General features: G+C 38.2%; 2 long non-coding RNA genes across 5 annotated transcripts; one reads left to right on the top strand and one right to left on the bottom strand.

The window, feature by feature from the left end:
• Positions 1-1855: 1855 nt before the first annotated feature.
• On the top strand, positions 1856-11708 carry LOC309495510. The gene is made up of 3 exons (XR_014204706.1): positions 1856-1947; positions 7827-7948; positions 8968-11708. It is a non-coding gene; the product is annotated as an uncharacterized lncRNA (long non-coding RNA).
• LOC309495482 lies at positions 2595-6420 on the bottom strand. 4 transcript variants are annotated; one of them, XR_014204668.1, is made up of 11 exons: positions 6389-6420; positions 5454-5651; positions 5267-5316; positions 4772-4820; positions 4596-4667; positions 4410-4491; positions 4282-4315; positions 4112-4198; positions 3819-3974; positions 3399-3657; positions 2595-3306 (listed from the first exon to the last, which is right to left on the bottom strand). It is a non-coding gene; the product is annotated as an uncharacterized lncRNA (long non-coding RNA). The 4 variants fall into 4 exon arrangements; XR_014204670.1 differs by having other exon boundaries at positions 3819-3938; XR_014204671.1 differs by lacking the exon at positions 6389-6420 and adding an exon at positions 6180-6194.
• Positions 11709-16435: the final 4727 nt, after the last annotated feature.

Raw genomic sequence — 16435 nt, 5'->3', positions numbered from 1 at the left:
ACTTAAAGTGGTTCCCCTATGACAGGGGTCGGCAACCCAAAATGTTTAAAGAGCCATATTGGACCCGAAAAAAAATAAAAAATCTGTCTGGAGCCGCAAAAAATTAAAAGCCTTATATAAGCCTTATAATGAAGGCATCACATGCTGTAAGTGTCTATATTAGCTTTATTAGCCCCCTAGTATCAAAATGATAAGTAGCCTACAAATACATAATGAGCATTCATGATTAAATGTTTATTTTCCCTGCAGCGCATCCTGGAGAGAATGACGCACCACGTGACTACTCTGCTGTACGATGGTGCTTTAAGTTTAACTTCCATTATAATTTTAATGTATTACGTTTTATTTATTTGTGTATTATTTTTACAACGTGGAAAAACTTTAAACCTTTCACACGTAAGTTTAAAATATTTGTAAAAGTTTTTCAAGGCGACCGTTATTTAGAATGTGTCACTTTATGGTTTCCAAGGTGACGCGTCATTTCGTGTCACGTGACACACCGCAGCAACAACAGAGCTGAATGAATGATGATCTGCTTTTATGTCATTTTTCCTTTTTTATTCAAAATTTTCACAAATTTGTTAGATATGGCATGAAATATCTGATATTCCGATTGTCAAATATATGCAAGTGGAAGTATTTTGTTGTTTAAACACCATAACGATCGCGTTAGTTGAGCTGTATGCGCGATGGCCGCAGACGCAGTTCAGAGAATCGGATCTGTTGGATTTACAACACGTGAATTCATCCACTTCTCCCGAAATACATCAAAGTAAGTGGTTGGTGAACTGGGAGAAGAATAGAGTAAACTTTAAAGTTACTTACACAATGTGTATCTGATATGAATAAAACGTGTCTAATTATAATGGAAAGGATTATTGCCTCTTCCTTTAACATCAGTGTGTATTTTACAAACTCTAAATGTATTGTTTTTTTAGTACTTAACGTTATATGTCTGAAACCTAAAATAAACATTATGTGGTTGAAAACACTGAAAAGTTGTGATATATGACAGCTCTGAGCGCGCCTGTCTCTGGCTCAGCGCCAGCCAACGCGCGAGAGCACATTTGAATTTAGCAGTTGATCACGTCATGCACTGACTGTTCTGATCACACCGATGCGATCGCAGGTGCGAAAGGGTTAAGAATGTTTGTCATGTTTTTCCTCCTACAGAAATTATATTAAAACAAAAAATATTTTTTCCATTTTCATATTTTTGAAAAAGCTCCAGGGAGCCACTAGGGCGGCGCTTAAGAGCCGCATGCGGCTCTAGAGCCGCGGGTTGCCGACCCCTGCCCTATGATTACAAGCCAATGAACCACTTTTAGTGCTATTTAGCACCATTTTTGTTTAGAGTGAAGTGATGCCGTCATATATGCTAAATATATGACAATATATTGCTATCACATATACATATCTCTAGATATATGTTGATATAAGTTTATAACATATATACATTTTTCATATTAAATGAGTATATTGTCATATATTAATATGATGTATATGATTATTATTTATATAATATTGTATGTTATGACCATATATGTCACCGATATGTTTAATTTATATATGCCAATTTATTTAAACAACATACATTTTACATGCCTGCCCTACACTGTTAAAAATTAATGAAAAAATACAGACAATTTCCAACAGTAAAATACTGTTATTTCAATTAACAGCTAAATTGTGTAAATTTACAGCTAATGGTTGTTAAATTAAGCACTTGCAGTAAATTTACAGCATTTAACAGTAAACCGGTTTGTTTCTGTGAAAAACGGTCGCGCGCTGTAAAAAGCAGCACATGGGGGCGGGGCTACTTCAACACCACACGAGCACACGAGGCACGAGCTCTCTCGTCTCGTCTGCAGAAAGAGGTCAACGGTCAACGGCATCTCTTCAAAACTCTTACCGATCTGCGTCTACTAAAGACGGCAATTGTTCAAGGTAAGTTTTTTTCTTTGTTGTTATTTTAGTATGTTGCACTCAACTTCGCCTTTTTTTTTGTTTTTGTTTTTTGACTGTACCAATTTAAGTTACTTGGCGGCGAATCGCTTGTTTGCAGCCAGATAGATCGTTCTTGGGTGAGGCATTTCACTAGTCAGTGTTCTCCATCAGATTATAACTCTAGGTTTGGGAATAATTGATGAAGGGCTGCTGAATTATTTGAAAAAATAATGCACATCCGACGTTGTAATGCAGGCAGCCACGACTCGAAGTGCAATTCAACAGCTCGTCATCAGTTATTCCTCATCGGTGACCACACCTCAAGCCCAGATAGCAATGAGTCGGCGGCCCACCGTCGGCGCTCCGGCGGCAGTAGAAGCGGCAGAACGGCGACATCGCAAACACGTTGGACGGCGCACCGCCGGCGGCAGCCGCTTTTTCTACTGGCAGCCGCCTTCCTACCGCCTTCGTTCCGCGGCCGGCCCGCGGGCCAACCGCCGTCCCGCCGCCTTTATATTGAAGGCGGCCCGCCGGAGGCAAGCGCTATTTTCGAGCGATCTGCCGCCGCTTATTCTGGCTATATATAATATTTAATATTTATAGCATGCAGTTTATCAAGAATAATGATTGCTCAAACCAGACAAATATCCATTTGGCATTTTTATTCCACATTTCAAAGTACATTAACTGTCATTTAAACAAGATGTGTCAGATCACTGAAACATAACAGAAAAATAAATAAATCAATATACTAACATGCAGGTTTCTTATTAAATTTTGGTAAAACAAAAAACAGCCTTACAAGCAAATTACAACTCTTACAATAATTGTTCATATAAAGAGGACAGCTCTAGGGTGAAAAAAATTACCTGTAAACATTATGACAAGTAAAGAGAATACTTGATACAAAATAATGTGCAGGATACCAAATAAATCAAAGTATGACATCACATTTACAAGCCATTTCTAACAATAGGTTAAGTGGTAGTAATTTATAGTAAAGCTCTGGAGTAGAATAGACCATTATAGCTGCAATGCTGACCTGTGGCACAAGGACTTACAAGCATTATTTGAAAAAAGAAAAAAAAGAAAGTAATTTCCACAGTTAGTGAGTATAGTGTGACACTTCTGACTTCTTTAGGGGTCTTGATGTTACTGACTGCAAGATAAAGAAAGGATTCCAGTTGTCAGTGATTCTGGGGTGTCAGTAGTCAGCCTAAGTGGTCGGCTGTGGGTCCCTCTCAGCTGTGCGGTGCCTTTTTCTGCCTTTACGGTCAGATGCTCCTTTCAGGTAACGCGAAACGTTAACCTAGACCGCTTCATCAGTGGCATCCTGGGTTGCCAGGTTCTTCCGGATGGCTAATTTAGAAAATACAGATCTGTCATTTCATTTGAATTGCATGAGGCCATACACATCTACTTAAATATAATAAAAGAAATATCCAACTTACTTTGAACAATGGTCTAAAGCAGTGGTTCTCAATTCCAGTCCTCGTGACCCACTGCTCTGCACATTTTGTATGTCTCCCTTATTTAACAGACCTGAACCAGATCATCAGCTCATTAGGAGAGACTCCATGAACTGAACTGAGTGTGTCAGATAAGAGAGACATACAAAAAGTGCAGAGCAGTGGGTCACGAGGACTGGAATTGAGAACCACTGGTCTAAAGGAACATGTCTCTAAAACATGCTTTATCCCCTACACCAAGCTGAAAATCCAAAAAAGTGTTACAAATTACATTTCTCTGAAGCTTCTCATAAATAAATAAAAAATGTGAAAGGCTAAGGATTCAGACTGTAATATATGCAGTTTACAATCTTAAATTTTACTTTTTAGATTACTCTATGGTGTTATAATCAGCAAACTTACAAATTGTTCCTGGAGCTTTTTATCCTGCTTCAAACTGTTGTCAAGACACAGCAAATCTTCCTGGGTGTGTAGGGGGAGTAACAGATCCCCTGACAGGGATAACTCCAACATCGCCAAACTCTGCAAGACGTCACAACATAAGGGTCTGATCTGCACCTATTTCCCAGAATAAAATAGTCAGTCCTGGTCCCTCAACTACTAAACTATGACATTTATATCTAGGTCTACTACATGTACAGGTAGCCCCAGTGGGAATTAAACCAACAACCACAGGTGCTGTTTGCAAGTTGTACCTGATTGCCCAGTGCAAGCAAACGTCTTCAACATTGTTTGTTGAACTTGCTTCACCTGCTCTTGAAGTAAGCCGCTGTCATCCGAAGCTACAAAATGAAAGGCATATGGTCATTTTGGACTTACATCACACACAAAAAAGTACCATTTAAGAAACAGTGCAAGTTCTCACCTGCTCGTGCATTGCTTTCCCTCAGGGCTTGGTTCTACATTTAAAAAATAAAATAAAACAAACAACTAAAGGCACTATTTGCAATACTGTTAAAACACTGGACATTAAGACATAGGGCTAGAATATACCTTCACAGCTGAAAACTTCATGCTTGACACGAGATGCCATTGGAGTACAAGGGCCAACAATAGAGCAATGACTTTCTCCCTCCTATTGATAATCATTGACATGTAAAAATATGTTTGAAGTTATTGCATACATTTAATGAATTGGACTTAAATGTAACACTTAGTTAAGCGCAACGTATTACATACCTCCAGAGTTTTCACCCATATGCTGCCAGGGTAAATTTGCTGCCGGGGGTGTAAAGCTTAGTACTTGATGAGCTGGGGGAGCAAACATAACAGCTTTCATTTCAATGCAGAGTATTGCATATTCAGTAATGAAACAATAATTGAACTGTGCAAAGCTAATGGAATGTACAACACACCTCAACACCTTTCATCCAGAAACTGCTGCAGCGAATCCCATCAAGTGTCCTAGTGAAAAACAGATGATTATTATTAAAGGATTCATCATCTTAAAGTCAGCATGAAATCAAATTTTACAATTTGTATTTTTATATGTAATATTGTAGTGTTTATGTAAATGATTCATCTGTGCACTTCATTTTTTATTCATGTACCCTTATAATATTTAATCAAATACGTTACCCTTCCCTCCCCCCTCGAAACGACTTCTCTTCCGGTCATGTGCAATGGCGTGAGGGCGTGGCAACTCCCCTCAAACCATTAGTCTGCTATGATGGAGAGATGGAGAGGAGGAGCGCTAGAGTAAAACCCTGCTCCTCTATTCAATATTCCCTTTCACTTGGAAATACGTCACAACACTGGAGAAAAGTCGTTTGTAACTTCCAGTTCATGCCAACTTTAAATAGAAGCAATAGTTTCCAAGACAAAAAAACTTCACAAATAACATCACTTACTTGTACTCAAACTCTTGGCGGATTCTGGATTACTGGGGAGAAACCTGGTTCTAAGAAAGAGGAAACAGAAATTTGATGATAATAATAATAATAATGAATGAAAGATTCCGCTATCCACAATAAACAGACAAATAAATTACACAGATAAAATAAAGGAAAATCAAATGTACAAGTCAGACCCATTTACCTGCTCCCTTCATGAACTTAAAATGATGTTTCTCCCAGGTGCTGTGTGGAGGTGTGCAGCGGATGGCTAAATTGTTCCTTTGTCTTTTTTGCAGAGGTTAAACGGGGCAAATGGCACATGCCCTTCGCTGAGCCACTCTTGCGGAACCACTGCAAATGGCAGATCCTCCTTGTTGATAAACTGAACAATGTGAAGCATCTAAAATAGAAGACACATTAGCATAAAGTATACTTTTTGATAAACAAAAATTCAGGCAAAATCAACAACATTAAAATGCTCACACCTTCGAAAAAGCAGTAATTTTCACAAGTGGATCAACAGAAAACCATGTTCAGACAAACAAAATCATATAAAAAACCTATATACATCGTTATTTTTGTAAGAAAACACCAAAAGTTAAACTAGTCTTTCTAGATGTAAAGTTTGGCTACCTACTGTAGCTAGATACATTTAACATGTAACGTTAGAACATGCTTGAACTCAGTGTGTAAAAAAGGTGAAACAGCATGTGGTAGCGAACACTAATCTAGACTAGCAGCATAATTATGTTTAGTTAGAAAACAACACAAGTTATACTGATCAGTCTTTCTTGTCGTGAAGATTTTGCTAACGTTACCATTCCCACCGTAGTTCAGGAACTGTAACGTTAGTTAATTCGACTGACCAATACTATCTTAAACCACATGTACTCACACTTGTATAAACATACATAACAGTTAAACATACTTAGAAGAAGAAAAAAACTCAACGCCAGGAAGAAACTAAGTAACGTTAGCCTAGCAATGGCAGAAGCATGGCGGAAACTTTGCAAACAAGGCTAACTTACTTTAGCTTGACTAGTTAGGCAAGAACAGATTTTAAGAAGAAGAACTAAAAACAATGTCAAAAATGAACATATATATATTGCGTTAAACAAAAAGGAAAAATGTACTTACTTAAAAGATCGTATATTTCCTCTCTCCAAATCATAGCTCCAAATACTGAAACCGTGTGACGAGACGAGTAAATCTGCTTCAGTTTTTTAGATGCTGCCCCTCTCGACCGGTGGAGGTACTTCTCTGTTTGTGCTTTTACACTTTCTTAAACATTTGTACAGGTCGCAAAACTCGCAATTGCAAACTGCAAAGTAATTCCTTATACATGTAAAAGGTAAAATAAATTAAAAATTGAGCTTGTAAAACAATGAAAGACATAACCACAATTTCCTGGAGTGACAGAGAGACAAAATATTTATAAATATTTCACTTTATCCTTCAGGTCAAAACAGGGATTTTCATGTTTCTCATAGACATTACCATGGTTGCAAATTAATAAAAAAAAATATAAAGCAAACCCAAGATTTTGGCCAAGTTGCAGATGTCTTTCACTGTTCACTGATTTCAAGCATTGGTGAAAAATCTAACTTCATCCATTTATTCTGCTAAATTGTTCATACCATGAATGAAATATTTATTTTAAAAACTAATCAGAATCAGAAAGATATTTATTGCCAAGTAAGTTTTACAAAAGGAATTCTTTTTGGTCTATTGGTGCATCTCAAATTGTGCATAAATCAAAGAAATGTAAAGAATTGTCACCTTAAGTGAATAAAATAATTCTATATATTTTACATATTATCGCTTCAGAGTTTCAAAGTAATTTAAATGTAATTTCCTAAACCTTATCATGGAATCAGAGTCAAATCTGTTATAACCCCTAATGGCTTAGGAGCAACAACAAAAATGTATATAATTCACATAATAATTATAATCGCTTTAAATGTGAAAAGTAGTTAAGATGCTGTCAGTTTCACTCATGGCTGGTCGATTTCAAAGCGGCTTGCCGCCAGCCGGCCGCGGTTCATTTAGACGGCGGCAACCGCCAGAGAGAATGAAGTCGGCGGCCCGGCGGCTGTTCGCCGGCGGCATCTCGCAAGAAATGGGAGTGACGTATTCGGCGGCAAACGCTTCATCGCCGCCAGCGGGACGCATCTATAGCCGACAGCTTGGGGCCGGCGGCAAAAAGAAGCCGTGCCGATATTTTTTGCTATCTGGGAGGTATTTCTTATTATCAGATACCAAGCCTCATTTCAAAATGTTATTAGAGCTAACAGAGAAGTGATTCAAGAAAAGCGACATTACTAAGAAATGGGACGATTTTTAATTTTAAAACTATTTTATTAATAAATTTACCGTTTACGGTCTATGTGCAACAGTGCGAGTGTGTGCTTGCACTATATCTTTGTGCGTTTGTATGGGATAAAGATTGGGATAAAGAGAGTATGTGTTCCATAGATGATAAAACATGAAAAAGGTTTGTAATTTCTATCCTGTTGTTAGTTATATTTATTTGCTTGATACATTTTTGTGGGTTTTGGGTATTCTGCTGTTCTAGGCCCTAAGGACCTTTGAGATAACTGAAATCGTTTGGCGGCGTGATATGGAACTGTAATGCGGTCAAAGATGCCTGGAACTACTTGGACCTGCCTGGAACAGCTGGAACAATATTACAAAGAGGTAATATTGCAAGTGGTTTGGTTTTCTTTTATAGGATGTATTTCCGATTTGTATGATCAGAGTCCTGTACAAAATTTGTGCACACATGCAGTACCATTTATGCATTTGTGAGGCACATGCAAATTCACATGCATGTTTCCAGTAATACACCCATAGTTTACAGACACACTCAATCATCTAATTATTCAATCCTCTCTGGCTAACTGGAAAATCAATTCCTTTTACACACAGCTAAACTGTCATGTCTTGGCCCCCGTTTCTGTTAGGATGATATTTTGTTGTTTTCTCTACGGTAACAAACCTACTCCCTCATTTATTTACTTAAAGGGATAGTTCACTCAAAAATTTAAATTCTGTCATTAATTACTCAACCTCATGTCATTCCAAACCAGTACGACCTTCGTTCATCTTCGGAACACAAATTAAGATATTTTTGATGAAATCCGATAACTCAGGGCGGGGGCTCCATTGACAGCTATTTAATTAACACTTTGAAGGCCCAGGAATGTAGGAAAGACATCATTAAAATAGTCCATGTGACTACAAGGTCATGCATGTGCCATGTGTGCTCTCGTGAACGTGGGTCGGAGACTGATACAAAAGAGAAGAAATTGTTGAATAAAGTTGTTATTTTGTTTTTGTTGCGCACAAAAAGTATTCTCGTCGCTTCATAAAATTAAGGTTGAACCACTGTAGTCACATGGACTATTTTAACGATGTCTTACCATTCTGGGCCTTCAAAGTGTTTATTAAATAGCTGTTAATTTCATTTAATCAAAAATATTTTAATTTGTGTTACGAAGATGAACAAAGGTCTTAAGGGTTTGGACCGACATGAGGGTGAGTAATTAATGACAGAATTTTCATTTTTGGGTGAACTATCCCTTTAAGTTTCTAATTTCGTTCATCTACTTACTAAACAGATAATTTTATGTTTAATTAAGTGTGTGCAATGTTATTTATAAGTATCGTTTGCCATGTGCTATATATAATCACTAACATTTATTTTTTCTTCTCAGACCTGGGTGTGTTGACCAGTTTCGACAGACGTCTTGCCAGATCTATCCAAAGTGGGTGTAACATGTTTTTTTTTTGGTCTCTTAAGGTTAATTCACTCACTAGATCCTCTCATTGGGCTGGGCAATTTACACTTTTCTCTTAGACATTGTTTTATCCTCTTAAAACTGTTATCATAATGTTTAAAAATATAATGCAGCATCATTTCAAAAATAAAGATTCTCATTATTTATTTACCCAGATGCCTTCCAAGGTATATATGACTTTCTTCATCAGAACAGAAATGCATATATTTAATCTGGAGGAAATTCAAGCTCTGTAGGATGCATTCAATACAAGAAAATGGGTTCCAGCATTATGATTAATGTAAGAAACAAATTTTACATTTTATTCATTTAGCTGACGCTTATATCCGAAGCGACTTACAATTGCTATATATGTCAGAGGTCGCACGCCTCTGGAGCAACTAGGGGTTAAGTGTCTTGCTCAGGGACACATTGGTGTCTCACAGTGGATTCGAACCCGGGTCTCTCACACCAAAGGCATGTGTCTTATCCATTGCGCCATCACCACCCCACAAATCAATAAGTAAAACATTCTCTACTTTAAACTAGTGCTTCTGATACCGTTTGAAATATCAGAATTTTCATATGAAGTTCATTCTTCTGTTTGCAATCAAAGCATCGTTTTACTCACATGAGCATGCCTGCATACTTGCGTTGCACAGCTATGCAATGAATTTAGTGCAGACAGGAAGAGCTTTTTTGTTAAATCTTTATTTGTTTTGTTTACACCCATTGTTTTGCTACATAAGATATTAATTGATCAGGTTCATGCATTACTTTTGGACTTTCCAAATTATAGTCTTTCATTTTAATGGTATGCATCTAAAGATTTTGAATTTCTTTCTAAAAATGTTTGTGTTCTGCTGATTAAAGGCAGTTGTGCACATCTGGGATTGTATCAAGGTAAAAGAATCATGAGAATTACATTTTTGGACAAATTCTTTAACCCTCTGGGAGTCACACTTGTTATCTTCGCGGTCAAAATTGAACAAAGAACACCAGAGAGTTAAAGGATGTGTGTTTGCAGTGGTTCTCAACTCCAGTCCTCGGGACCCGCTGCCAGGGGCGGAGTGGCAATCGGGAGAGTCGGGACTTTTCCCGGTGGGCCGGTAGTGTTTTGAGGCCGCGAGGGCCGGTCTGAGAATAGTTATACATTGCGAGTTATATTAGCAACACCATCTGAAGGCCTGATATGCGGCTGCTTCGTGCTGGTCAAACTGTGCAGTAGTGCTGGGTGGTATACCGGTTCATACCGAATACCGGAGTTTATTTTTGTTATAATATGACTTTTTAATATACCGCAATACCGGTGTATGTCGCTTTAACAACGTTGGGAACGCGGCACGACACTGTTTGAGAGGGTCCCTTTTCACTGTTGCACTGGTGATGCACAGCTGTGTGTGTTACTAAGCCTGACGGTGAAGATGGATAGGTTAAACTATAGTTGATAGCTGTCAAATTATGTTACAGTGTTTCCCATACATTGGTTCACAATATCAACACATCCTTTTGGAAAATATATTTGTGGTTGGCATTGACATTGTTGAATAAAGTCGAATGAAGTCAAAATGCGGCGCGGGTGTTTTTATATGAATGTACCTGAAGTGAACTGACAGTCTTTAGAAAAGTTTCGATGTTATTTTAATTTAAAGGGGTGGTAAAACGCCTTTTTTCGAAGGCTTGATTGTGTTTGTAGGGTGCACTGTAACATGTGTTCATGCTTCGTTTTTAAAAATTTGCATTATTTTTCACATATTTAAAGGTTGGGTAGGTAGGAATTGTCTAAAAAACTTATTTTCCAAATTTGTTTAAACTTTATTTATATATCAATTCATAATTAAAATGTAAGTACTCTGAAAAAGAAAGTATAAAAATCGAGTGTCTGTAGACCTCTCACGACTGTTTTAAAGACAGCTCATTATTTCCATTCACTCCACCCCCTCCCTTCTGGGCTCCTTCCAAAGCCACGCCCCCAAAACACATGAACGCGCGACTCCGACCGCTGAGCTGGAAGACGAGCGGAGAGGAGCGCAGTGCATGCAGTGACATCATGTCAGAATCACATGCAGGGGTGCCGCCAGAAATTCTGGGCCCTATGGAAACCAAAATTTCTGGGCCCCCTACATTTTTTACAGATAAAATTTAACCCAATAAACATGCCCTGTATACTTTAATACTTAGCACATTGCATAAGTTGCATACGAGGTGCAGACAATAAAGCTGACTCTGCATCTGTATAAGTCAAACACACACGTAATAACCAGATTATTTTGTTTTTCTTAATATAAAATATTAAAATATCTATTTTGTAAACTCCTTATAGCCAATGGTTACTACAGACACATGTTTTATTAAATTTTATATTATTTTTTTCTGGGGCATTTTATTCATATTAAGAACGTCAAGTTTGACAGCATCGATCGTAGCAGCAGCAGCACTGTCACTTCACAGAACACACGACACACACGGCAAACTGATTTTGTAATTTTTGAAGCGTGTAGATTACTTTTTGTTTTGTAAAGTTATCATCATGTGGCGAACACAGTAGATAAGACGTGTTTAGAGGCTTCAATCTTCGTGAAGTTTCGCGCTCAGGCTCACCTTGTTCGGCTGACTGTGCGTTCACACCGGACGCGAATAGCGCATCAAATTCGCGCCTGCCGCGTCTGACCACTTTGTGTTAATTCCCGCGTCAAGAGCGAAATTGACGCGCGTAAAAACAAAAGTTTGAAACGAAATTACTACGCGTCTTTGCATGGACTTTGAAATCACTCGCGCCTGACGCGCTATTCGCGTCCGGTGTGAACGCACCATGAGACGGGGACGGGGGACGTGGGGGAAGGAGGACGTGGGTGTGCAGCAGCCGCTGAATCTGTGTCTACGAGACATATAACCCGGAGACAGCAGAGATGTTATTATTTTTGGATGTAAATCATAATTCAGTAATTATTTTACTAAGCTAGCTAGATAAAAGCAGGTCATGTAGCAACAAAAATAAGTAACTCTGAAATACAGGAATAGGGCAAGCTACCTTTCTTTTTGAAAAACTGTGTGACATAGTGTCGACTTCGGCGTTCTCTGTCTTCTCTTTCCTTCTTTTCTTTCCGTTTTTGATGCCCTGACTTTTGATGTGACATGCCTGCGTGTGTCACTGTTAGGCCTGTCGCGATAATTAAATAACCGTCTGATCGCGATTATTTGATCTAACCGCGATTGTTTCAGACAACCGCGATTATTGCACTCTTTTATAGGCCTACGGCACAAGGGGGAGTCATGGACCAAAATAAATAGACAAGCACTAATTACGTTTTCCAGCAATATATTCAAAGTCATCTGAAGCCATTCCACAGCTTAATGTGAGGGACAGTATTTACATTGTTAAATTAAAGTTCACAAACTCGTCTGCAGCTGTCAATCAGTCCGTTCAGCATTCAAACTCTGCAGCTGTCAATCATTCCGTTCAGCATTCAAACAGCGCGCGTCGTCCGGTTACGACAGGATACACGGTAAAACTTTCTCCAATGTGACATTGACGTTATAATGCTTGATCTGTAGATAAAGGGCTGTGGATTTGCATAAAATGACTTTATTTTGCTGGAGTTTTTTGCTGTTTCTAAATGACTCGCTTGCTACCGTGTGCCTACACAGCACAAGGACTATGAATTGGCATCAGATGCACAATAACTGGAGTTTAAAACTGTTAAGAAACAAATGATCAATAAACTGTTGCCCTCGACATTTCTTCGCTTTGTGCCGTGAACTTTTAAATGCGCACTTGTGCAGCGCTGCGCACTGTGACTCCATGTTGCTTTGAGCACATCATTCTGCACCCGCGATGCGCATACGCGCTTTGTTCCGCTCTGTTTTGAAGCGTATCATATTATCATGGTTTGTGCACATTTGTTTTTGTTAACATGTTTAGATTTTTTATTTTTTATTAAATTACTGTGCAGATGTTTTCAAAAATTACTTTTTGCTGCTGATTTATACACTCACTAAGTTTAATAAACTAATTGTCATAGCTATTGAATATATTTATTTAATATTTAAAGGTGTTAACTGTAATCTTAGGATTAAATTCATCACAATTATTTAATGAATGAAGCACAAAGCCCTAAAACAGACAATTAATCGGCATAATCGCCAAAGCCCTAACACAGACAATTAATCGGCATAACCGCAATTATTTTTTAGTCAATTAATCGTCAGCCAAATTTCATAATCGTGACAGGCCTAGTCACTGTCTGCGCTGCATCATAGCAAGTGCAATAAGCAAGAGACGCTACACGAGCGATCGTAGCTCGGACAGCGCAGGTGGAATGAACCATTGTGAGGGGGAGGGGTGTGACTGAAATAGTAAATACATTATTTGTTTTTTAAATATTAAATCTATGGTCAAAACGTACAAAATACACATTTAGTGCATGAGGGGCCCTAGCACATTTAATGTATGTATAAAAAAGAGAAAAGAACTAAGAAAAGAAAAAGGGGGTCTGCTCTTCTGGGCCCTAAATCAGCCTGGGCCCTTAGAATCGTCCTAACCTTCCACCCCTTTACGGCGCCCTTGATCACATGTAATAAAAAAATCTATCTTTATCAACAAATGTATTTTAGCGCTACAGCCCTCCCTCCACAGCGGAGCCTGCCATGAACACGCTGGCTAGTAAACATGCAGGGACACTGATGACGGCGGATAAACAGTTATCGCACATTCACTGGTAGGGACGAAACATCAACAATATGCTTTACATTGACTATGGCCTGCCCATACTTTGACTACAAACTTGGTCCTCAAATCATTACGTATTTTGCAATACATGTAATGTAACTTTATAACGTTGCACTCTTTCTATAAGTTATAAATAGCTAGCAAGATAATAATGGTAACGTTACAGTATCTAAGTAATTATTCTAGCGATGTGTAATGCTAAATAAGGTTTGCTAGTACATTATTTCAGCAACATGACAAGCCAGTGAATTAGCAGGTTTCTATTGTTGCTTTGCACAGTGCGTGACATTTTATCTGTATGTTATGCGGCTAGAGTTTTGACACTGAGTCAATGGGCTCCGACGGGCTTGTTTATCGTCATCGGTCTTTTTCCGTTTACCTGTCTTTGTTGTATGAGCTGGTGCCACTCGAGAAATTGGCAGTTTTGGTTGTTGTCCGCCATTAGCACAGCTGCGCGGCACACCGGCTATCTTGATTTTGAACGACGGGACACGCTGTGCGAGAGAGGGGTATGTTTTTTAAGACTGCAGATCGCTATATGACACTGTTACTTTTGTATATTTAGAATGATTGTAGCTAAATATCTGTCGCCTGAACTATTAATCCAATACGAACACTAAACATTGGCTTTACAACAGTAGCCAAATCAAACACAAAACCATGTTTAGCATGCCTGTAGATAAACAAGCATGTAGATAAACAATACATAAAAGCTATAATCAAAGAATAATTTACACTGATCACATAAACGACAACAACCACGAACATTCCAAGTTCGCTGCGCTGGTGATATGTTTGTCGGATAAGTATGAATTAACGTTAGCATTTAACAAACTGGTGTGTGGAGCCAAACAGCGTTGTCCTTCGTTTACATCCTTGCTACAACGTACAATTAACAATACGAACTATTACAGGAAAACACAACGACGAAAAATAAATCATACTTACCGGTTGTGGCCCGTAAACAGTTTCTGTTTTTAAAGTTGGAACTGCTCCATCTTTCAGGACTAGCCGTTGTGCGAATCCTTCATCGGAGGAGGGGTTTATGTAAATATTGGGCTTAGTGATGTCAGCAAGCCCGCAGGAATGTCGTGTAGTCCCTACTGGCCGTTTTTTGTAGTTCTTAGAAATTGATTTCTTTAAAAGCAAATATCTCCCTTTGCTTCAAACTTTGAAAGTTGTAACTTTGCAGATGTTGTTTATGCTCAAACAGCAATATTACACACTAACTAAAGTTAGAAAAGTGAAATCGTGTTTTACCACCCCTTTAATCTTTCTTTATATTGCCAGATAAAGTGCTGCTGCTTTGTGTACAGCCGTTACCGTGGAAACCGCTGTTTCTGCCGCTCTACAGCGCCTCCTGCTGGCAGCTCTTTGCAAACACTGCAAATCTGTATTAATACTAATGTGGATTTTTTTCTACAATATTAACTCATGACAGTAAAATAGGGCATTCTAAGTTAATCTACTGCAGTATTTCCTCTCTAATCATTAGAAAATGTGGTTAACATCCAATCATGCTTGAAAAAAAAAAAAACCATCATATACCGTGAAACCGATATCATTTAGCAAAATACCGTGATATGGATTTTTGGTCATACCGCCCAGCACTACTGTGCAGTGCAGCCTCTCTGCTCAACACAGTAGCTATATAAAAGTGCTCAACCCGTTCGGCAGGTCCAACCATGTCTAGGATTTTCACAAAAAAAAAATAGGGGGATCAGTGTACGGCGGCTACGGCCCCTCCCCAAATGGCATAGCCTGTCGGGCCGGCCTTTGATGTAAAAAGCCGCCGAACACCTCTTTTTCCTCGTCACATTTTGGAAGTCTAACGTCAGTGTGAGTTAAATGATGACACTGCAAAAAAAGAAAACTGAAAGGTGGCGCTGAGCATGGGCGGCGCTAGCAGCTTCTTCAGAACCCCCAAGAAAGTCCAAAGCACGCCGATAGCACGCCCAAAAATAATTTCTGGAAGCAATTATATTCAGGCTGTATTCTATGGAAGCCCTGAACAGCATTTTAAAGAAAGAAAAAAAAAGAAGAAAACTTTCGAGATTTCGAAGTCGTTATTTCGACATAATAAGAGGACATTATAATCTGCATTAAGCCACATTAAGCGTTCTTATAATGGTTTTCTATGGGAGGAAAATGCTTAACATGTAATTAAACGTTGCGTTCATATTCTGGGCTCATCTGATTTTTTGTACATAGCATAGCCTACTTTATTATGATTTTAGTATCATAAATAATAATGATTAATAAATGCACGCACAATTATCCGTGAACTTGATTTGAACAAAATTCAAAATTAATTGAATGCCTTTCAACTTCTGTGTGCAAAATTCTGAATTAAATGAATGTGCAGAAATTTGTACAAATAGAGAGTCTATTGGCCTACTATACTGTTGTATCCATTAAAAAAGCGCATTCATATTTGTTAAAATATTATAATGTAATTTTTTTTCCATTTATGTTGATTTATGGAAAGTGAACAGCAAGTAAGATAGGATGCCCAATATATCGAGGGACATGGAGCGGGTCAGACATGATTTTGACCACTTCATCAAGTTTTGTTTTGTATAAAGCATTTCTTTAAAGTGAATTTCGTTTTATATAAATTGTATCTTAATTTTAATAATTTTTTCATCAACCAATGGATGAATAAATAAGAAGCAA

Source organism: Leuciscus leuciscus, assembly GCF_965113295.1.
Source record: "Leuciscus leuciscus genome assembly, chromosome: 3".
NCBI lineage: Eukaryota > Metazoa > Chordata > Actinopteri > Cypriniformes > Leuciscidae > Leuciscus > Leuciscus leuciscus.
The sequence above is the reverse complement of the archived record's forward strand: the minus strand, read 5'-3'. Positions and strand labels throughout refer to the sequence as shown.